The sequence below is a fragment of the Drosophila subobscura genome, chromosome O, assembly GCF_008121235.1.
Source record: "Drosophila subobscura isolate 14011-0131.10 chromosome O, UCBerk_Dsub_1.0, whole genome shotgun sequence".
In the NCBI taxonomy this organism is placed as follows: Eukaryota; Metazoa; Arthropoda; class Insecta; order Diptera; family Drosophilidae; genus Drosophila; species Drosophila subobscura.
The window spans coordinates 10,198,512-10,222,383 of record NC_048533.1 but is presented as its reverse complement, the minus strand read 5'-3'; the positions used below and the strand labels follow the sequence as shown (position 1 = coordinate 10,222,383).

Genomic DNA, 23,872 nt, shown 5'->3' with positions numbered 1-23,872 from the left:
TTGGGGAAATCTCCACCTCAAAATAAGCTTACTACATATACATACGACCACATAGTATATACTTATATGTAGGTGGTACTTAGCCTGTGCTTAGTGGGATTTTCCAAGTGCCTACCCTACCTGAGCCAGGATTTTGAGCAGGGCTGTGGGCCTGCCTTTGTCTTTGGCATTTTCTCTGCCTTGGTTTTAGGATTTTCTCCTCGTTTCTTTTGTTTTTGGAAGCAACATTTCTGGGTCTTATAATTAAAACTTATGCGGATTTGTCAGGGGAGCTGGTCCTGTCCCAAATGGAAGCTTAGGCTGTGGCACCGCAGCTCATTGGTGGGGAGGTCGCCCCATCCACCTATCATCATCAGCGGCATCAAAAGGCAATCCCATTTAGGGCCCGCACATTCCGCTTGATTGATTCCGTTATAAAATTAAAAATAAATATAAATGCGTGGCATACATTTTAGGATAATGTGAAAGCCATTTGCATTTGGCTGCTGAAACGTTTTTATGCTTTTATGAATGGGCATTGGGTATCCGGAAGTGGATACCTGTGGGGTGGCCAGGCCCATTCCATCCCCCAAATTCACTCTTTTTCAATGGGGTCTCCATCCCCAACAGCCTTTTTTTTAGACAGCTACTCGTATGCGTTGTGCATTTAAATTTCAATGCCTTGCGGCACTCGAAAGCAAACTCACACATGTATAAATATTTATTGCCTTGTTGGCACGTAATAGGCGGCAGCGGTAGTTGTGTGAGTCCTCCTCATCCTGACACATCCCCACCCACCTACCTAGCTTCTATAGAATTTTGTTGTTTCTTGTCTTTCTTTCCTTTTTTTGGTTTTGTTTTTTGACAGCACATTGTTCAGTTTGGCGGCTTTATCTGTGTGCCACTGCCAGTCGCAATACTCCTCGGGCATAACCATACATATGTACATATATGTATGTATGTATGAATGTACATATGTATGTACATACATATTTATGTCTGCCTGTGCTTGTGCTCCTCCCCATCATGTTGGTTTGTTTTATATGATTTAATTTGGCATTTTTATTATTTTTATTTGCTAAGCGGCTCGACTCGTCTGCTCTGGCATTTGTTTATGCAAATTCTGTTTGTTTTATATGTATATTTTTTTGTTGTTTTTTCATGGCTCGTGTTTTCTTTTTGTAACACATTTTTTGCTCTAAATAGAAAATACATCAGTTGAGTGGTTATTTGTTGGTTAGCCAAAGGAAAATAGTTTTTATGATTATTTATGTATGGAGTAAACACAGAGACGGCAGGTTTTGCGAGATGCAATTGTGGGGTAATATATGTACATATGTACATAGGCTACATACATACATATTTGAGGGACTATTGCGAGCTACTTGAGTGAAGAATGCTCTGGAATTATGTATTTGAGTTTATTTTGGAGTAACTGTTATCACTCTCAGTGCATGCCAAATCTACACTACAGCTGCCTGCAGCGTAAACTCTAATTTAATATGCCGTTATTGCCGGCGTTTGTCCATTCCATTGCTGTGCTTTTTTTTGTTGCCGAGAGAGAGAGAGAGAGAGAGAGCGCGCGAGGTGTACTTTCGTTTTAAGAGAGTCGCTCTCAGTGGATATCGTGAGATTAACGCGAGAAGAACGGTCGTCGAAAGAGGAACGTTGAAGTTGTGCTGTTAAGTGCGAGTGAGAGGAAGATGTCTGCTCTCGAGCATGTCCGATCATGTCCGATTATGCCTGTTGCGTGATGTACACATTTGGCAGGGGTAAGAAGATAAGCTTCAGCATTGATGAAGAATGGATGTGACTATTTGTATTTATGCACAATTTATGAAAAACCGAAACGTGCCAAGAATTCCGATGGATGCGAGAAATCCCATGGAATATTTCATGTTCATGTTTTCAATTTAAATTCCTTTACTACTGTAGTTTCTATTCCCTTAACCCTGACACACTTTTCTGAGTTCCACTGGGACCAAGCATCGCTCTAAACAAACTGGAAACATTCCCAGCAATTGAGATTCCCGAAAACCTGCACAGTTTTGTACCTTTTGCTGTGTACCTTTGGGGGAAAAAGTTTAGTTTTTATTCATTTCTCTTTGATTTGACTCCACAATTTTAATTGCTACTGTTTTGCTGTTTTTCTCTGTGCATGGAGTGCGTCTGTGTGTGTGGTAGATGTTAACCCTTGACCCCCATAAAGCCAACTAATTGATTCGCTTGTTGTTTGTTTCTTTCGCTGCTGAATGCTGGGCGCAGCCCCGTAGCCCGATCCGTAGCTCAACAATCAATTAGTGCAAAACACAATTGTTTCCCCCGCACCCTTGCAACCACTTTTATTTATGTGTAAAACATTTTTGTCGGCATTTCTTTAACAATTTATCAGTGGTACGGGTACGCATGGTGTTGTGTTTTTTTTTTCTGTTTTGTTTTTAGGGAGAAATCGAAAACATAAACTTGTTTTAAAGTTTACCTTCGACTTGTGTCAATTTCAATTGAATTTTTTGTATACCCTTTCAGTGGGTTACTGCAACTAAAACACACCAAGCTGTAGTCAAGCCGAACCCTACATTAAGTAAGGGTATTCCTGTGCTAACCTTGCCATATTTCTGGTTTTATTTTTAAGTTTATTGTGTGCTTGATTGATAGCATTGTTCAGGCTGCCATTTTGTTCTACATTTGTTTGCCTTTGTGCATATATTTTATTTGAAACTTAATTTGCCCCAAGAAGTGTGCGTTTGTCGACTTTGAAACTAATTAATCAATCTGCTCCAATCGTTAGCTTTGTTATGCTAATTTTTCAAAGCCTCGTGTAATTTGAGACGAGTCGTCGCTGGAGGGAGCACCACCACGCCCTGGAGGGTAGAGTAAATTATTTACCGAGGATTTCATTTGAGCATAGAAAAATATTTTCATAAGCAATTATTGCCTTACGGGTGACTGACTGCATACCGAAAAGTATTTATTTATTTATGCATTCATTTCCCATGGCACTCGACACGCTTTTTCGGCGTTGACAGTTTGAAGTTTTCGCTTAGTTTTGTGTGTGTGTAGTTTTTGTGTCGTTGCAAGCAGCAGCAGATTGGGAGCCGCCAAAGCTAAATCCGAAACCAAAGCCTGCCTCTGCCGCTGAATGCCGCAATCAAAGACTGTGGGCCTGGCCAGGCCCCACGATGGCACTTTGGCATTTGAATTTGCCTGCATTCAATTTATTTTGCACATTTATCAAAAGACAGACAGCTTATGCTAGCAGTCAACATTGAAACCTGTAATTTGGATATATTCTCAAAGAATTTGATGGATGGGTTAGCTGGCTGCTAGATACATTTCGCATTGCAAGTAATTCAAGTGGAAAGTGCCTCAGGCCCGGAGGCGTGTAAACTGTGGCAGCCAGCGTATTAAATTTCACTTTTGCTTCTGTTTTTCCTCAACTCTGGCTCTGTGCCGCTGCGGATTTATATGGAAATAGTTTGAGTTGACTATTTTATGATATGTGACAGGCACGCCATTGTCTTTGGGTATTTGCTAGACTTAGTTTTTTCCTCTGCCTCCGCTCTCACTCTCTCTCTCGCTGAGCTATGAGTTTCGCATTTCATTTGACAGCGGACTTTGCCACGTGAGAGCTTCTGTTCATATTGTTGTTTTTTGTGTTGTTTGCGCCAAGAAAACTGAATGCAGGGATAATGTATCTGTCAGTTACAAATGAAATGGAAGTGGGTTGCATGGAAAGAGCATGAGTTAAGATCTTGAAAACCACACAACAAAATCACCAGGCTAAGCAGAACTGGGAGAGGGCTAGAGAGCGCGAAAGGGTGGGAAATTATTGTCTTTATTCTTCTACAAAATCTACAAATTTTCATTTCCTGTATTGCCTATAAAATCGGTTTACTGTCGCTCCAATAAATAATACAAAATTAAAAAAAAAACTTCCATCCAGACCCCTTTTTATTTAAAAACAAAAAAGCAACAATTATAAATGCCTCACACGACCTGCTTCTAATCAAAGAGCGAACATGTCCCAACTGCTAATACCTGATATGAGCCATTGTCATACCTCCAACCATAATTGTACATATAAGTACACGCACAACTGACACCAAACACCTCTCCAGGGCCCGGAACCATAAATAATACAAAATGATTTGAGCGGCACGATAAAAAACTGACACGCGCCCACGTAATTAGAACATTACCAAAACCATTTAACCAAAAATACGACCAAACACCAGTACGTTTTTGGAGTGAAAAAAAAGTTAACTATAAATTTGAAAATTATAAGGTGTCCGAGACACCTACAATTTTGACAGCTCAGCGTTTGAGGGGGGAGATGGAGTAATTGTTGTTGTTGTTGCTGCTTGTTGCGTGCCAGGTCCGGGCTCGCACTTTGCCTATTTCTGGCTACGATTCAATTCAATTATTTAAAGTCAATGAGCAGAGCGCGCGGCTGGCCTTATAATGATTATTTTGTTTTTGTTTGCGCCTTAAATATTTAAAGTTCATCACACACAGACAGACAGACAGACAGGCAGACACCTACCTCGAGTGTGGATTGTTTTTAAGTTCATTAATTGTGGTCGGGTCTGTCTTTGTTTGACACTCAACTGTCGTATGTTTCTTTCTGTGATTGGAGCTCGGGTCGGGGGGTGCTTATCTTTATGGTGACGGGTAGCAAATACTTGACTGAGATTTTTGGGCAAGTAGCCGATAAGGTCAGATTATTACTATTGACAGAAGGGTGAGTAATAATGCGAGGGGTTTTAAGAGATAGTTAGAGAATAAAAATCCACTAAGTGCTCATTGTAAGTGCAATAAAAAGTCGCACAAATTAGCCAGAAACATTAGCAAATTATTTAACAATTCAAATTAACCAATTCAATTGAATTAAATGCAATAAAATGCAAACAATTGTGAAGCTCAGCTGTCGCAGATAATCCCAGATAATCAAACCCCAAAGTCAAGCAGCCGTTTGCCTTCTTTTATATAAAAAGCTTCAACCCCAATGCCCCTCTGCCTTGATTAATCCATACAAAAACTACAATGCAAATGCAAAAATTAATCTGCTTTGATTCGGCCGATTGATTTTGAGTGCTTAATTGGAAATGTTGTCCGTGGGGACGTGGTGGAAATTAATTTGAGCGCATTATTCCACCAAAGACAAGTGGCGGCGTGCGACGCTTCCACCAATAAAAATGCAATTATCAAACGTTTCATGTATCAAATTGAATCCAGAGCAGATAAACAAAAAAAAGCGAGAGAACAATTGAAGTATTCATAACTCGATTGAATTGTTTATCTGCTGTTTTTCCTGTAAACTGTTTAACATTGGTTCTGTCCTCGTTTTTATTTCAATTAAAATAAAAATATAATCTGAGCTACTCAAACAAAAAATGGCTTAATTTATACAAATGCCTGGTTTGCTTTTTTGTTTGTCGAACGTCACAGAAAAAGAGAAGCAAATTAGCAGCTAAGTCTAGTCTCGTTTATGCATTATTTATATAGCTGATCAGTTAAAGTTTTTTATTTTTATAGCCCATGCGTAAAAGTTTATCAACTTGTTGTGGGTTAACACTACGGCCACATAATACAGGTATAAATATGCATATCGATTGGGGAGGCTATCAAAATACATACAGAGATTCCTTAAATCAAGCTTAAGATCTACCTCAGATATAATTATATGGCCAATGAGAGGAGCTGCTCTGTTCTTTACTCACAATGCAAATGAGTTTTTATTTTGTGGTTCTTGTTGGGGGATAGCTACATACTTGTACTTTTACTTAAAGGGGAAAGACCATTCCAAAACCTATTCATTGCTGGAAGAGCGACAGATGTCGTGGGTGAATACCAGGAAAGGGCAGAGAGATTACAAGTGAGTGAGTTCCACGTTTGGTCAGCCTCAGTTGTTCTCATTATGACTGGCTTGTGCTTTTGAATATCAGAATGTATCCTGTTGAGGTCTACCCTTGCTTGAGGGACAATCTACAATGCTCTGACGAACCAAGATCTGATTTAATTACAGCCTTCAACTTTTACTGTATTTAAAATTGATTAAGATTATTCCAAGCTTTTCTTTAGCAAATATTTAGCCTTAGTACAACGAATACTCTCTCTAAAAAACACAAGTAGTTCCCTCTACCTAGTGCCAATATTCAGCCAGAGCATAGACACTTCAGTCTTCAAAGATTTATCTTCAAAAAACGAACAGAATAATTCTTTCAACTATTTCAAAAGCGGTTTGCCAACTTCGTAACCCAGTTCGCTGGCCATAAAAATGTATCTTTAATGTATCTTTAATTGATTGTGAGCGGTTTAAGAATGTTCTTCTATGAGTACAGCCACGCCCACAACTAGAGCTACTGCCCAGAGTATCTTGAATCTTATATCTGGCTGTCTGTGTGTGGGGGGAGAACCGCATGTTTCGCTCGTTCGGACCGCCCACAAAATATTGACACTGAGTTATGTGAGCAAATTTGCGCCATCGTTTATTACACTTTCCCATACACATAAACCATTTATGTGTGTTGCCTTTTATAACCGTACACACCGTACATATCGTATATGCAATGGGTGTGTGTGTGTGTGTGTGCGTGCATGTGTGCTAGTGCTACATAAGGCCAAAATTAGCGTTAAATGTGTAATTAATGAGGTACCGGGCACTCTAGTAGTTGACATTTTAATTGAAAATACCACAGAGCAGAATTAATGTGCAATTTATTGATGTGCAATTAGAGCCGTGTGCAACGGTTTCCTTTGGCTCTGATTTGAGTGGGTTTATTTTTTCTTTTTTGGCTCGCTAACCTTTTTCCCATGTTCTGGCAAAGGGTATTCAACAAAGGATAACTAGAGGTAGAAAGTCCTGAAATATGCTGCTAGAAAATCAATCTATTTTGTTTCTATCACAGTGTGGCTTCACCGCAGAGAGCAAATATTTTTTAAATAGGATTAACCTGTGCACACTCGAGGGTATATAAACTTCGGTTTGCAGTAATCACTTTTCCCCCATGGTTTTTTCTTTTGAACTAGTTTATATTCTGATTTATCGTGTGGTCTCATCAGCTGTCGATAATGATGATTCAATGACGAGGCGTTGAGCAATCCATGCAGTATTCATATTCAAATGCTGTTGAAAACAAAGCAACTTTGATTTCTAATCTAAATGAAGAGATCACCCATTTGATGGGTTTGTTATCAACTCAAAGACATTAAGTTTCGAGTGAAGTTATGCACTATATAAGGTTAGATTTTATAGATTAAAGAGGGGATTTATTGAGGTTGAATCGGTAGCTGAAAAATGTCAATAAATTCAACTTTAAATCAGAAATGTTGAAATATGTCAAGAAACTAGTTTTTGGGGTAAACATTTTCGGCAGAAGAGTTGAGAGAATACTGAAAATAATTGAAAGAAATGTTATTAAACATTTTCTGAAAGATATTTGTTCTTTAAGTTGTTCTTTAATTTACTCGTTTATGTATCTTAATTATTCATTCAGCACTGCCACTTACCCATTTGAATGTCTAGAAAACCATTTGCTTATTAGATCAATTCTCTTTTTATCGTTTCAGGTAAGCGACGCTGCATATCAATCATCAAACTTTATTTCAAGTCTAACCGGAATCAAAATAACTTCAACTTGCTTTACTGTGGGATGCATGGAAAGCAAACTGGAGAGTTGGGAACACCCAAGAACCCAGGTGTTGGTCTTTGGATGCTTTGTTTGTTCTTGAATGAATTTAGAAGCTGAGAGGTACTCAAATGTTACCATCCATCAGTGGGTTAGGTCTTTTAATGATTCGGGAAAAGAAATGCTAAATTTCAATGGATTTTCATTTAGATTTAATGCTTAAGGAACTGCTAAACACTTCTTATGGTGCATTCAAATTATGTCTAAAACGGATGATAGAACGAAAGAACATAGTCTGAGAAATTGCATGGCATTCAGTCACGCAGGGCTCTGCATTGAACCTTCATTCATGTGAAATTTATTATAAAACTGCAAGCATTTCTCCTCCCTGCCACTTTCTTCAGTGCCCGTCTGCTCCTCTGCCTAACCCACTTTTTGTGTGTTGTTGATGAATGAGAAAAGTAAAAGTGTGGATTAATGCGATACAATTAAAACTGAATTAAAAAAAGGGGAAAAGAATAACTAAAACTGAAACCGAAACTGAATCGCATTTCGATTCCCGGTTAACGTTAACCCTGCCCCGAGACGAGCCGAGCCACAAGGCAAGCCAGTTTCTGGGTGAGTTTTTAATGGGCCAAATATGGTCGGTCGGCTATCATCCATGGGCTGGCTCTCTCATGCATATTTATAAGCTACTATTTGTGTGTGTTTGTTTGCCATTACGATTTTTGAAGCCAATCGGTTTCCTCTGTGGCATGATTTTTATGACTTCTTTGGCAAGCAATTAAATATTTTTGTCGGCTCTTTTTTTTTGCCCCCGAGCGCTGCTACTGCGTCTGATGTTTTTCTTTCCAATTGATTTGACTGACTGACAGACTTTCAATCAAATGAACCGAAATGAAATCAAATCATATACACAGCCAGACGGACAGTCACACTGATTGAGAGGGATAGAGAGAGAGATAGAGAGAGAGCGACTGAGGGAGGGCGACGTCGTTGACGAGTGTGGGACTAAGCGGATTCGGAATTCATTTAGGAATGTCACTTCCGAAGGCTGTGTCAGTGTGATAATGATGGCGCTGCTACTAGACGTCTTTACCCAATTTGGTGGGCCATTTGCTCTCGGAATCAATTTGTTAAACGAATTTAAATTAATTTGCCTACCCTTCGGGTCGGAATATATGTGCTGTGCATCGTTTATCAAAACTCCATTAAAGAAGAGGAGCTGGGGTGGATGCTGTCTGCTTTTTCCCACCGTCGCGGCAACTCTTCTTCGAGCTGTCACTTAAGCTGCACTTGAAAGTGCATCAAGAAACAAGACACAAGAAAAAGTGTTGGGGGAAAATGGGTTGCTGGGCCCCAAAACACATGATTTATTATACATTTGTACAAATGAATTGGTTTGCATTCGAAGTCCGCCCAGTCACACTTCGCGGAAGCAACAAATTTTAATTCGTTGTGAGATCACATGAATGCCGGTCAGGCCAGGCACATTTATCCGAGCAGCTGTTCATTGTAGGCTCCATTATAATTGCTGTATGCTCTTAGGGAAGAGGGTATGGACAGGGCTCTAGTGGAGGGAAATTTCGTTGTACAAAATTTAGATCAGATTCACTTGCAGAAAAAATGATGGGTAAAAATTAGAAAAGAAATATGTAAAAAATAAATAATCAGTTTTAAAATTAACTTAACCAAAAGCTGCCGCTACAAAATACTTATATCAAAATTGATATCCAAGTTTGAAAAATGCTTCTTTAATACCCGAAAAGAGTATTCCAAAGTATTCAACACAATCTTCTCTTGCCTTTCCTCCTCTTGGACTCATTTTGTTGCCGCCTCACTTTCGCTTTCGTACCCGTGATGCCCCACAATGATTGGTGTCTGTCTGTTTGTCTGTCTCTCTGTCTGTGTATTTCGATTGCATTCAATTGGTTTGCCTCACAAGATGCTCGTGTCCGACCGCCTTTAATTATGAACATTTTTTTGTTCCATCAAACAAAGTCACGTAATGGGAGCGTTATGCGGAAATCATTTGATACATTCATTCATACGGCCAATCTTTGCATCCATCAATGATGAGTGATTGCACATCTCACAATGGACGAGAGTACACTTCAACGTGTTTATAACGTTTCCCTAAGTTGATAATTCACCGCAAAATGTTTGAAACGATTTTAAGTTGAAATTGTTTTGGGGTTTGCCAGTGGTTCATAAATGCTGCACAAAGATGTAGATATGTACATATGTATGTGTATTTATGTAGTGTGACAAGGATATGCATTACATTCTGTAATCTTCTTAATTGCTTAAATTAAGAAATGGGATTACTCACTCAATTCGGGCGAATGTTTCGCCTGTCTCTGGCTCTTGCTCTCGCTCTCTCAATGTCGCTGTGTGTGTGGGGGGGGTTGTATCTGTTTTAATCACATTAGAAAATTGTTAAATTTGTGCATCTACCAGATGTAGTTAGACGAAGCAGACACAAACCAAGGCGACACTTGGCTGCGAAAGAGGTCCACAGCAGCCGCCCAAGAACTCTGTGAAATCTCTTCCAGATGCTGCTTTAGAAATATGAAATTTATTTATCCAACAACGGGAAAATTCTAAATAAAACAGATTTTATTCTACGGATGAAATTAGGATGAGCTGGGATCTAATTTCAACGAGATATTAGATAATGAGATATTTAAATATATTTAAGCAAAATTTCTCTAAAAATTGAACCCTCCATGGGTATTGAAAATTTGTGTTGCTTCTTTCTGGCGTTCCAAAAAATTCTTTGGCTATTAATAAGTATCTTGTAGCTGTGTTTAAGAGTGCTGTGCGGTGTTTATGCGCCTCCGTTGACAGTTGACAGCCTTTGGATAACAATGAACTAATTTAAGCACCCAAGTGTCATACATCAATGCGATGTTGTTGCTGTAGCAGCAGCAAGCAAGAGAAAAGAAAGATATACATTGTATATATTTAGGTGTATTCCGAGTATTCTCTCTTTATGCTCTGCTCTTTTTTTGATATATTAAGCTGCATGTACGCAAAACGATATTGAAGGAGAAAAGAAAAATTAATACACATAATGCTTCCGGCAAGACAGGAAAATGGAAGAAGAAAAAAAAAACTTAAGTAAAAAAGAGAAGAAAACCGGCAGCAGCCAGCATCCAATCCGACCAGCTGCTGGTCGCAATCAATTTTCATGGTTAACCGAGCGAGCCGCGGGGCAATAGGGAAAGATGCTCGTTCCCGCTCCCGCCACACACCCCCAAAGCTAATGACAAGTGAAATAAAATAAATCTTTAAAATGTAGCGTGGAAAACGAATGTTTGCCTAAAATATGAGAAACACGCGTGAATTTTAATTTGTGTTTGGCATTTTGTTGATACAAATTGAACGAAAAGTGCTCGGGAAAAAGGCAGGGCCAACAAGTCGCACTGGCCAAGACATAAATCTTTTTGGTGAAGAAATCTTTTGACCCTCAGCAGCAGCCAAGTTCCCAAAACACACACACACACACACAATTTCCATAGCGCACTTTTCACTCGTTTTCCATACGCCATTAAATGTAGATTTTTTTTGCTTGTGCCAAATTCAGTTGTACATAAACGCACACAAATATGGCAAATTTCTGACCTAAAAAAAAGCAGGTGAAACCATGAAACCATGTCAGAGGAGTCGCCACCGCAGCCGCAACCACTTTTTACCCTGGTGCCGGGCAACTGGGGATGCATTTGTCAGGGCTCCCAGAGCCAACGTGGACCAGGAACCCAAGGACCGAGGGCGCTTAGGCCACGCATAACTTCCATCAGAATTGTGCTACAAAAAACTATAAAATATTTTAGTGCCAAGAGCTTGGATTTTTTTCTTACTTTGCCTCCCACACAGGGTGAGGGAAATGTATGTACATATAGGAAGAAAGAGTGCCGCAAAAAGAATGAAAAAATGTTGTCACGCGGCCATGCAGGCGGCGGTGGGCAAAGTGAAGTGGAAGCAATAAAGTGAATGCCAAACATACTCCGGGGACAACAGCCAACAGCCAACATCCAACATCATCATCAACACAGAATCAGCCACTGCAGAGCAGCAGCTGGAAGTTATGGCTTCCATGCAGTAGATTAAGACACCTGTGTGGGAGGAGTCGGGTGCTGGGTACAAAAACTTTAATGGGTTTAATGTGGGTCCTAAGCAGACATTGTTGGAGCTAAAACACTCGAAAATGTAGTTCATACATAATTTTAGATGCACCTTTAATCGCTTGAAACATGCTTAAGGATTTTCTGTACATTTTTCTGGATAAGTAGGAGCTTCAATTTTGTCTGTCAATTACTGACAAACTCAAATATTTCCACCATCGAAGTACCAATTTTGACAGCTGAAACATAAACCCCAAAAGTTAATTAATGTTTGACGGATGGCAACTTTCTCGGCGAAACTTCCGATTTAATAGCACTTATTTGGCAAAATAAATAAAGTTCACCTCTTGCGGATGGTAGAGGGGGAGAGAGAGAGAGGTCATGACATTCATTTGCGTAATCTTTCAATCAAATCGAGATTTGTGGTTCACCACAACAAGAGGCGTGTATAGTGTAAGAGGCATCAGACACCAAATAAAAACATTTGTCAAAAGCTCAGACCCAGACGATCATCAAAATCGTGGCAACAACACGAGCGCGCGATGAGGCACCTGTCATAAACAAAATCATGTCATAATTTATGATAATATTATGCAAATGATTGAATTGGATTTGAATTTGGATTTGGTTCGACTTGAGGAAAAACTACAACAAATAATTTACACCAAATGGTGGAAGGGGGGAGGTCTCCGCCGATATTATATATTCATGTTATGCATATATCAAGTTAATTGGGTTAATTGATGCCAAGGCAGGTCTCTGCCTGCAGCTTTAACTGCAGACACGGACCGTCAAAAGCGATTTTTCACTATGTTCAACTTAAATAAAAATACTGTGAAAATATGCATAAATATGGGAATGGTTTTTATAGTTTATTTCCAGCCTTGAACATGGTTAATAATGTTCAATCTTGTAAAATAGGTGCTAGCCAGCTTTTCTTTTGATGTTTCTCTGAGGTTTTACATTCATTCAAAGAATTGCCAATTATTTCCTCAATTACTTTAATTTATTCGCTGCTGTCAGCGCTCTCTTCTACTTTTGTTGTGGAATATCTTTCACTTTTAATTTGGTCTCTTTTTGCTTGAGTTCTTTTGTCATTTGTTGGAGTTTCGCTTTGTTATTTCCGAATGAATGGTCTGCGCTCTGTCTTCGTTCATTAAGCAAATGCGATAACATTAAACAAATGCTTGGGCTCACAAATCTTAATACGTGAATTTGCATAATTTTCAAATTTGTTTGCCACTCACTCTTTGCCCGGCCACAGAGTGGATGGAGTGTGTGGTATGCCATAAGGCAGCCAATCCAATGATATTTCTGTCTTTCTCTCTTTGTCTTCATTTATTCGACAAGAGATGAAAAATGTGTGGAAAATCGAATATGCCAATAAATGATGTTTGAATGTATGTCATATTTCTCATTTGCCTAACAATGGCGCTAAGCACGCTTATTAGTTATAATTCGTTTTTGTATTTAGTCAACAAGTTGGTCTCGGGCTTCATTTGATTAATGCCCATCTCCAGCCACCCATTTCAAAGCCACTCTCAACTTTTGTTCACACAATTTATCATTCGTTCTCCGGGGCAGTTTATATAAAATGGTAGATAGAGAGAAGACTTCGCTTTGATATTAACTTGTGAGTTGTGTGAGAGATGTGTAATATGTGATTTATTGCTCAGGGGTGCTTCACACATGGCAATGGCAACTCTGCACTTTCTTTTCTCTGCCTTTCCTTCGCTTCGCTTATCGTCTCGAATTCGATTTGTTTTCCGCAAGAGAGTCCATTGTAGTTGTTGCATAAATTACGATGGAGTGTGCCAAGGAAATGCTGGACACATTTCGACTGTTGAGAAAATCGTTTCGTAAACTCTTTTTCATTGCCCCCGGGCTGGGGTTGGGACGTGTGAGAAAATGTGTCAAATGCAATTTTTATGCAGTTTCCTTTGGGTTTTATAGGACTGGGAAATGTTTTTTTTCTGTACAAAATATTTGAACTGAAAATTGACCTTTTCTGCCATTTCTGCCTCATTAATTTAACATTTTTATTACTGATTTTTAAATTGTTTTCATTGATTGCTTAATCCATTAAATTGCATCGAAATGTTTAGCTTAATGTGCTTTAATTTCTTTATTTATATGCAATTTCGAGTTCAAATTCAAATACTTGCTGCTTGGTGATTATTTTCTTGACTGCAAGATATTTTTTTAATTAATATTCAAAACGTTTAATTTCCTCTTGGCAGCGACAAAAATTTAAATATTATTTGGCAAGCGCAACGCTGATGACTCCGACGATGACGTCGTGTCAAAAGCCATCCAAAAATCATCTTTGTCAGCCTTTGTCAAAAATAAGTTTAAACATAAAAAAAGACATGACTTCGATCCATTCAGTTTCAGGTTTACTTCGCATATGGATGGACACAAAAAATGTATTAATGGAGAGGATAGCCCTCTGGCAATAAATTACAATACAAATAATATGCACGAAATATTGTTCACAGATATTACGAATATTTTGGTAGGAGTGAATCATATTACGGATTTTGCGCTTTTGTTTTGGCTTTGGCATTCGTGTGGAGGTTAATGTACCAGGCAAAAAGCTCAGACAAGAGCCCGAAAAAAAGAATCAGACAGGCAATACGTAACCTGAGTTATTTCCGTTTAATGTAGGTTAATTGTTGCTTGGAATTTGTGTATTTATTTCTTGCTCTGGGCGAATGCTCCCGAATGTTGAACGGGTTTTAGAGACCGACAGACACGCCATTAGATAAATTGACAGGCTCTAGGTTCTAAGGGGTTTTTAGAGATATTAAAAAACATTTGCATAATTAATGGCTGGAAATACTAGCCAGCCGTGCACAGCTCTACTTTAGCTTTGAGGGAAACAGGATGGGTTTTCCCATTACCCCCACTGCAATTATGTTTTGTGCCCCACCAAACAATGACAGTTGCTGCTGCTGCTGCAGTCGGAAATATTTACCAGAGAAACAAGCCAACAGACAAGCTTGTCTGAAAAAAAAAATGAAATACTCGTACAGGCCGGGCCTGGTCTGTGAGTGACTTTGGCTTTTAAGCTAAATTAGATAACAAATAGTAGCTGCTGGGCTGGCGTAGGCAGGAAGTTAGCCGAGAGGAGCAGCGAAATGCAAACTATGGACATAATGAAAATAACTGTATCTCTCTCTGTCTCTCTCGCACACACGCCTCTTGCATGTCTCCATAATGATCTCTGAGCAGCTTTGCTGTGCTCCTTTAGGAGTGCCCCCCGCCACATGCCTGACTTTGGTTTTTCTTTTGGTCTCTTTTCGACTCTTCCACCCGTTTTGGCCATATAATTGTTATGCCAATTTCATTGTTGTGTCGTGAGCCAAAATAAATGACTTCCGTTTACCTCTCTCTCTCTCGGCAGGGGCCCTTTCGTGGCAGGGCACTCGCACCCGCGCCCAGTTGCAGGTCCGCGTCCGGGTCCGGGCTGGTAAATCGCTTTTTGGTCAGTTATTTGGAAAGAAAATGAGGCATTTCATGGTAGCGGATGTGAAGGTGGATGGATGGTGGCGCCAGGTCTTGGGCAGATGTTGAAGTATTGATGGAAATCGCAGAAGGGTTTCCATTTGGAGGAGAATAGGTGACAAGTGCTTAGAAATCTATTTTTAAAATTCGATATTTAGTTATCTCAACGCTATTTGAATGCAGATTTAATAACAAATCGATTTAAAGGATTAGTTTGAATAAAATATCGACTGTTAATTGATGTACCAGATTGAATCCTTCAGTGTTGAGTGTTTTAATGCCATAACTTCGCACATTTCCAGTACAATTTGCATTTAAAAACATTATCTAAGCATTTTATGATGACTTTATCTATCGATAGACACATCGGTACCCTCCGCGCGTTATCCCCATTCCTCCCAATTGCATTTTTCCCAGCTTCGCGAAACACTTGGCAGACGCACATTAATATCTTCAGCTAAATGCATTCCGCATTTTCTGCTTTTTGTTCTGTTTTGATGTCAAGAGTGTACTGAAAAATGTACAAATGCATATACAGAAAGAACAATATGAAAGTTGAAAAATAAAATAGAAATGTTTAGCAGTCGAAAAAGGAAAGTGGAAAAATGCATTAGGAATACATTTTATTCTTGTTGCCTTTTGCTTTTGCGCCTTTTGTGTGTGTGTCTTCTTGTGTGTGGATGCTGCCTCATTTCGATGTATATAAATTTCCATTTGCACTACAGATGTGGCAGTACCATAAACCACAACCCTACCCCCCTCCAACCATTGTCGGGCCATACATCTATTGTTCCATGGGGGTACTGTGGGTGGGTCTTGGCTTTTGAGCGCCATAATTGAAACATGCATATTTCCATTGTAAGCAAGACAACTGTTAGGCTACGGGTGGGGGGAGTAGGGGTATTCAGAGCGGGACATGGGGCATGATGATTGCAAAACAAACAATGCCAAGGCAGAAATCAGCATTCACCAACAACAAAAGCGTAATAGTAGCGCCCCAAAGCAAAAAAACACAAAAAACAAAACAAAAAAAAAGCCCCAAACCATTGCACATTGGCAAATATTTTTATTATCCATGGAAAAGCAGGGATGGGGGGGGGAAAAAAGCAGCTAGACAGCAGCGTGCACAAAATCAAAGACTACTTACTGGCCATGGCTAATATTCCACTAAAGTTTATTAGCCACAACATTGCAATTGCAACTGCAACTGCAACAAAAGGCGCACACATTTTGCACTGGGGAACATTTTGCAATGCAATTTCCTTAAAAGCTGAAAAACGATTTGCCAGTCAGAGAAAACTCTGTGCTCTGTCACAAGGCGGAACCCATCCACACAGCGATACACACGTCCATATGTTCGTGCCACACATGTAATGTGATGTGATGTGATGTGATGTCTGTATAAGCCATAGAGAGGAGCGCGGAGTGGCCATCCATCCCATATATGGCCAATCACCATGATGTTTTTCGGCATTATGCAATTCAATATTTACGGGGGGGTTTTTTCTACTCCTCCTTTTCTGTTGCTTCAGATCTATGTCGGATGCCTTTTGTGCAGTGCAGGGTATCGTTAAGTCCTTACATTTTTAAATAGAGTATGAGGAAGGTGGATGAAATTGGCTCCTCACGTATTGGTTAACTATCTGGGAGGTTTTGAGCTTTTTAAGGCTTTCAAAATAAAAGAACAAACATTTTTGGATCTAATAAAACCGCCCAAAATGATATTTTTACATTAAATAATCAATCTGCAAGAGTATTTGTGGTTTCATTCAATCCAAATGCTTCTTCCTTTCTTGTTTATTTTTTGTTTTCATTTTCCTTTTTGCGTTTTTCAATGCTTCAATTTATCAAAACTCGTTTGGCGTTTTGTCTTAGTATTTCCATAAATAATGCAGTTTTTTCTTTGGTTTTTGTTGCTACATATCTGATGATGGGAACTGCAGAAAATGCAGAAAAATGCAGTTCGATTGGCAGCCCACCGCATGCATTGAATTGCATTTTGCTGCCCCTCCTGCTGCTGCTTGTGTTTGCTCAGCTCTAAAATCAAACTTAAGTTGCGCTCTGAGAGAACCTTGATTCAGTTTGACTCAAGGCTGTCAGCAGAAAATGAAAAAAAGAAACCTTCAGCGACGGATCCATTTATCATCTGCTGGAATTCCTGTTGAAGCGACTTGCGACTCGATTGCGTTTCGGTTATTCAACTGTTGAGGTTCAGGCGTATCGAATTATGAACCCGTAAATATTATTCATGCGAGTGTAGTACTCCAATTCCGTAAATAAATATGCACAAAAATAAGAGTTGAACAAATAAACTCATTTGCATGTCTCTCACTCTCTGAACCAGGTCAACAAACCTTCCAAGCAGGGGGGACAAAATGAGCAAAAAATAAAACAAAATGCGAGCGCAACATCTGCTGTTAAACATTCGTAATATCAAGGGAATAGATCAACGGGGAACTCGACACACACATCCGACGGACGACATTTCGACCGATGGGATGACAGTTTTTTCTTTGACTTCTTCTGTTTTGCTTTTGCTTTTGTTTTTGTATTTTTTATGTCCGCCAGCTGTAAGTATCTTGAAGATACATATGCTTGGCACGTTTTCAATTTGGCTGAAAACCCTTTTGGGCAATCGTTTTATGGCAAATTAAATTGCAATTAAGTGCAACAAAACAGCACTCGATGAAGCCATAAAAAACGCATTTAAAACGCAAAATGTAAATTGTCATCGAGGTGCTGCTCTGGGGCATGGCACTTTCCCCTTGGGTTGGGATCACTGTTAACATGTTGTCACCTTACAGAAACGTGTTATAATAAATATTATTATTCATATAGAAATACATTTCCCATGTTGTTGTCTGTTGCAAGTCAACGGCTTTCATTGGCTGAAATAAATGTTAATTATATTAATTGCGGGTACCTTCTGTTTGCAAATATCATCGAATATGCATCGTAAATATATGTATGGATGTACAAAAGTTTACTGGAAGGGAAAGACAGCAACCCCAAGGCCATTAACTGGGTCGCCCGTAGAGCGTCTCCCTGCCTGCCTGCCCGCCTGCCCTACCTCTCTCTCAAGATCTAACCTTGACAAGTGAAATCAAAAGGCTCTCACACGCACACGTGTGTGCCTCTTGGGCTCACCCATACGTGCACACAATTTCCGCAAAAGTGGCTTTTGCCAACTTTAAATGAAAACCTGTTAAAGGCAGCAAAAAAAGAAACATATGCCAAGCAGAAAAGGAAGCCTGTGATGGCGTGGAGAGGCGAGGAATATGAAACCGAAGGTGCCACGCACAAAAACTTTGACTAAAAAATGTTTAACTAACATTAAAAATAAAATAAAACTGCATGGAAACTAACAGATGAAGTAGATTTGTGGATGCCCTTAAGAGTGCTGCATAAACTAATTAATATCCCATATAAATATGTTTGCTTATCATCTACATAGATAGCGCTTGAGAGTTGAAGTTTAGCAATCGTTTTATTGTGTCAATTCTTGCACAGAAATTATCTATGATAAAAAATCAGTGCAGTTCACAATGTACATATTATTTTGTTCATTACAAACCTCTTCAGAATATTAAAGTACCCTGTATAAGGTCCATGAGAAATATATGAAAAAACGAATAAGGAAACGAAGCTGAAATGGCAGAACTGGCTGCTGCTGCTGCTGCCAGTCGTCGTCGTCCGTCACTCAGGGAAGCGTACATTCATACAATACATATGTACGTATACTTACAAAAGGCACTGCATGAAGCACACGGTTACCTGTTCCTGTTCCACCATCATCATCATTACACACTCACACACACATTAACACACACAAAACTCACTCAGCTTCATGCCGTGCCATGCCATGCCCCGCTCACCCAGTTATAACGCTTGAACGCCCAAACGAGTGGGAAACGTCGTCGCTCGACTGAGAGTTTAAGGCAGAGAAAGAACCATCCGGTGAGCGGGAGAGCGAGCGAGCGGGCAGGCAAGCCAGCGGTAAAGCCAGTGCAAGAGTGAGAGGAGAGTCTCACCGATAAGTTCACTTTTTGAGTTCAAGGTGAATCGGCCACAGACGGTTTCTTCTCATTCTCCTGTTCCAACTCCAGCTTGGCGTCCACCTCCTTCTTCTTTGTGTTTCTGCCTTCTCCTTCTTTCGTATGTCATTCCCTGACTCCGACTCCGACTTGGGGCTCCCAATGTTTGTTTGTGCAGAGAGTCGTCACCCGTCCGTCCGTCCGTCGTCTCTCTTTTTGGCTTCCTTTCCTCCTCGCTTTTTCTTGGCTCTGCTGACGTTTTTTGCCTCTTTTATTTTTTTTGCTTGCTGTGCCTCGTCGCCTGGCCCCATTTGCTTCGTTGCTGTCTTTAGTGGCACATAATTACATGGTGCTCCCCCTCCACACTAAGCATCAATCCTTCGTGAGCTCTTCAACCAAAAAAAGAGGAGTGAAAAATGACTGGTGCCAAATTTGTGGAACTCCCTTGGAACGAAAGACCAAATAATAAAAAATAATTTATGTTTCTGTGGTTTAAGGCACAGATAAGTTATTAAGGAGAACAGAAGTTTACTTTGACGCTCACGATACAAAAATATTTAAAAACTGAACACAATATCCGCACGAATTTACATAAATGCTCGTTATCAAATGCAACTAAATTAGCAATTATTTCTTGGATTATACTAAACTAACCAGTTTAATTATAATGTCAATGAAAAGTGATGTTTCTTAATTGGGCCAATGATTTATCAAACGCCAGCACGATGCACAAATAGCAGACGAAAGCGAAAAAATTCGGAATACAAAATTCAATTGCGCAGACACATCCTTATCTAGAAATTAAATCAATTTTCCATTTGACTTCTTTTGAAAAAAAGCTAAATAGCAAACAAGAAAGTAAAAAGACTTAAATTGTTATTAAAAATTGAACACATTCTTAATCCGCCTTAATTCGATTTACTTATTTATTTTGTCTTTTGCAACAAACATTTTCTAAATCTCAACTAAAATGTTACTTCAAATTCCATTTTAATTCATCTCCATGTTGATGCCAACTACAAATTTAATTTACAAATCCAAACAAAATATAATTCTTCCTCTGCACAGCAGTCTCCCCATTAATTACACATTTAATCTGCATTTTATGAACAATTTAATAGCTCTGGAGTGAATCATTTTTAGCTGCCACCCATTGACACTCATCAAATTGCATCAACATTTTGTGTGATTCCATTTCCCAGAATCTAGACTCGATTAAATAATTCCCACGTAGTCCAATTGTGGGTTTGCGCGGAGTTCTACCGAATGCAAAACAAATTTTGGTAAATTTCGTTGAGGAAAAAACGCAATTCAAATGAACTTCAGCATAGATGATAGACACACATGTGGACGGAGAGACAGCGAGAAACATATGAGATCATTCATGGTGGCCTGGCTGGCACCCAAGGGTATAAAGTATAACGCTTCATAAATCACAGTTTTAAATACGGCAAAAGCCTTTGTCTGCCACCTCGACTCTCACTCCACAATTCCAACCAACCTTCCCAGTCTCCTCCACTGTGGTGCAGACGCCCAGAGTTGGAAGCTCAGTGAAGCGATCCGTATCCATGCTCTCTGCGCACCTAAGCGTATTAACATACAAACTTTTTTTGCACAGCAAACTCAAAAAAAAAGGTCACCAAAATGTACTTTAAGGCCCGAGACACTTATCTATCTTGGGGTCACGCTTAATACAGTTGAAAATGCCAGAGCTGCATGCTTTAAGTTGATGGTAGAGTAAGAAAATCAAATGGAAATCGAGCAATCATTCATATAAATCAATCAATCGTGCGCAAAGCCAAATAATGCCACACAATTTTCAAGTGGCAGCATCCCAACAGAGCCGCATCGGGAGTCCGAACCAAAGAAAACAAATCAACAATTTGTTGTTTACGCTCAATTGGCTTGAGTTCGAAATGGAACCCGGATGAATGGACGGGAGGCAGGAGGAGTCGTATCTGGTAGCTGTACAACATTTCCTTCACACATGCAGCGTGTAATTAAATTTCAATTAAACTTTTCAACGCCCAACGAGGGAACGCCAGTGTGTGTATCTGTGTGCAGTTGCCTGTAACAATATTAATTATAAAAGTGTTTAACTAGAGTGAGAGGAGGATGCCCATTCCCAGGCTGCAAATAGTCAATTAAATGGCAAAAGTGTTTGTTCATACATAGCTAACTGAAGGAAACTTGGCCTCCTCTCGTCTTGCCCCAGCGGCAGGCGGAGCGTAACGCCCAGAAAAGTGTTTGTGGGAAATGAATGGGATGGGGGGGGAAAAACACTATGCTCCACATTGCATGGGAAGCTGTGCAGCTGTCGATGCCGAAACGGAAAAACGAAAGTCGTCTGACGAGCGCCAAGAAAATTCGCTTCGACAATTTTAAGGAAAACTGTCTTTAAGTTGCTCAGGGCAAGGTTTTTGCGGGCATTAAAGTGAGAAAGTGTAAGGCAGGCATTGGTCTGGCACTATCTGTATCTATTGCAAAATAAAATTGTATTTGTTTGAGAATTTACACAAATTGTATCTGCATTAATCTTAAAATATTTGCCTGGTTAATATTTCCCTTCAAGTTTATAATTAATTTTGTTATTATTTACACTATTTTTGCAGTTTATTTGTACAATAAAGCAAACACAGGAACTAACATTTCTTTGTGCATTTTTCCGATTTGTGGAAATATTTTTGTTGGAGTACAAATATTTGCGCCCAAAAAGAAAAATAGTTTCGCCACACATTTTGTTTACCGAACTAAACGAATTTGACACAATCCCAAACAGAAGCCAAGGGCAGTGGGAAAACGTAAATATTCGAGTACATATTCGTAGTCCAGATATGAGCAAACATTTTCGGGCGAAATGTTTCTTTTTCTCCTATTTATACCCGGTACTCGAAGAGTAAATAGGGTATATTGTATTTGTGCACAAAGTGAATGTATGTAATGCACAGAAGGAAACGTTTCCGACCCCATAAAGTATATATATTCTTGATCAGCATCAATAGCCGAGTCGATTGAGCCATGTCTGTCTGTCCGTCCGTCCGTCTGTCCGTCTTGTTTGTCGGCTAGTTCTCAGAGACTATAAGAGCTAGAGCCACCAAATTTTGGCTCCAGACTGCTGTATGCTCACACTGAAACCAGTGTATTTCAAAAATGAGCCACGCCCCCTTCCGCCTCCGCAAAAGGGCGGAAACCTCCCAAATCGACAATTTTGAAGATAAAAGAAAACTGAAAACGCCATTCCGTAGGGATTGACATATCTATCAGATCACCAATTGGGATCCGATTGGACCATTATTATAGCCAGAATGATTAATTTGCAGTAGCTAAACCCAGCAGCGCATCTTCTTCATCACCCCCCTTTTTACCGACAATTCCAGAGACCGATAATCAAAGTGCTAGACACAATAAATGTACATCCGATTTGCAAGTAGGAGAGCGAGTCATAATCCACCAACACCAAGAATCCAATTGTCTTTCCTATTCACTCATACAACGAAAGAAGAACGAGAGAGCCCAGTTACTTTGCTATCTCACTCTCACACGAAAACCAGAGAAAACCAAAAAGAAGAAACGGCGCATTATGATGGTTTCTGTATAACAAATCTTAAATGTAACTCCCTTTACAATTTCCGAGTCAAAAGTAGGAGAGCGAGCCAACAGCCACCAACACCAAGAATCCAATTGTCTTTCCTATTCACTCATACAAGGCAAGAAGAACGCCAGAGTTCAGTCTCGCATTGTTTCGCCGTTACTATGCTCTCTCGCTCTCACACGAAAACCAGAAACAACCAAAAAGAAGAAACGGCGCATTATGATGGCTTCTGTATAACAAATCTTAAATGTAACTCTATTCAAAATTTCCACATTTTTCTAAGCATTTTCCGAACGAGATCACGTGAAAGAAATCTTTTCCGGGACGATTTATGTATTTCATTTTGATTCAAGCCTGCACTCCAGCAGCGCATCTTCTTCTTCTCTCCCCTTTTTACTGACAATTAGTCAAAAGCAAAGAGAGTTTCGGCTTGCACCAAATTCCAGAGACGGAAGGTCAAACTGCTCTATACATTCGACTGCTCTGTGCATTCGATTTGCAAAAAGAAGAAACGGCGCATTATGATGGTTTCTGTATAACAAATCTTAAATGTAACTCCCTTTACAATTTCCGAGTCAAAAGTAGGAGAGCGACTCATAATCCACCAACACCAAGAATCCAAGTGTATCTCCTATTCACTCATACAAGGCAAAAAGAACGACAGCTCAGTCTCGCAATCTTTCGCCGTTACTTTGCTCTCTCGCTCTCAATGTTTTCTTATTCTTTCTCCTCTTCACTTCCTCATTAGTTAAATGTAAAGAGAGCGCGTAGATTCACCCTACACTGATCTGGTCTGGTCGGCTAGCTCAAAATCCCAGAGAGCAGTAGGCCCAAGTGCACGTCACAATGTATGTGCATTAGATTTGAGAGTAGGGGAGCGCGGCCCAAGCCACCAACACCTACGCAGTTTACTTCTTTTGCAGCTTCCTCATCCCCACTCAGTAGTTAAAAATTTGTCAGCGCGTTCGGTCCGGTACGGATTCGGTCCGCGAAAAATCGAAAAAA

General features: G+C 39.7%; 1 protein-coding gene across 6 annotated transcripts in view; it reads left to right on the top strand.

Moving 5' to 3' along the window:
* LOC117897733 (heterogeneous nuclear ribonucleoprotein D-like) overlaps positions 1-23,872 on the top strand; it is a 102,857-nt gene that overhangs the window by 25,056 nt on the left and 53,929 nt on the right. The gene's annotated exons all lie outside the window — the stretch shown is intronic.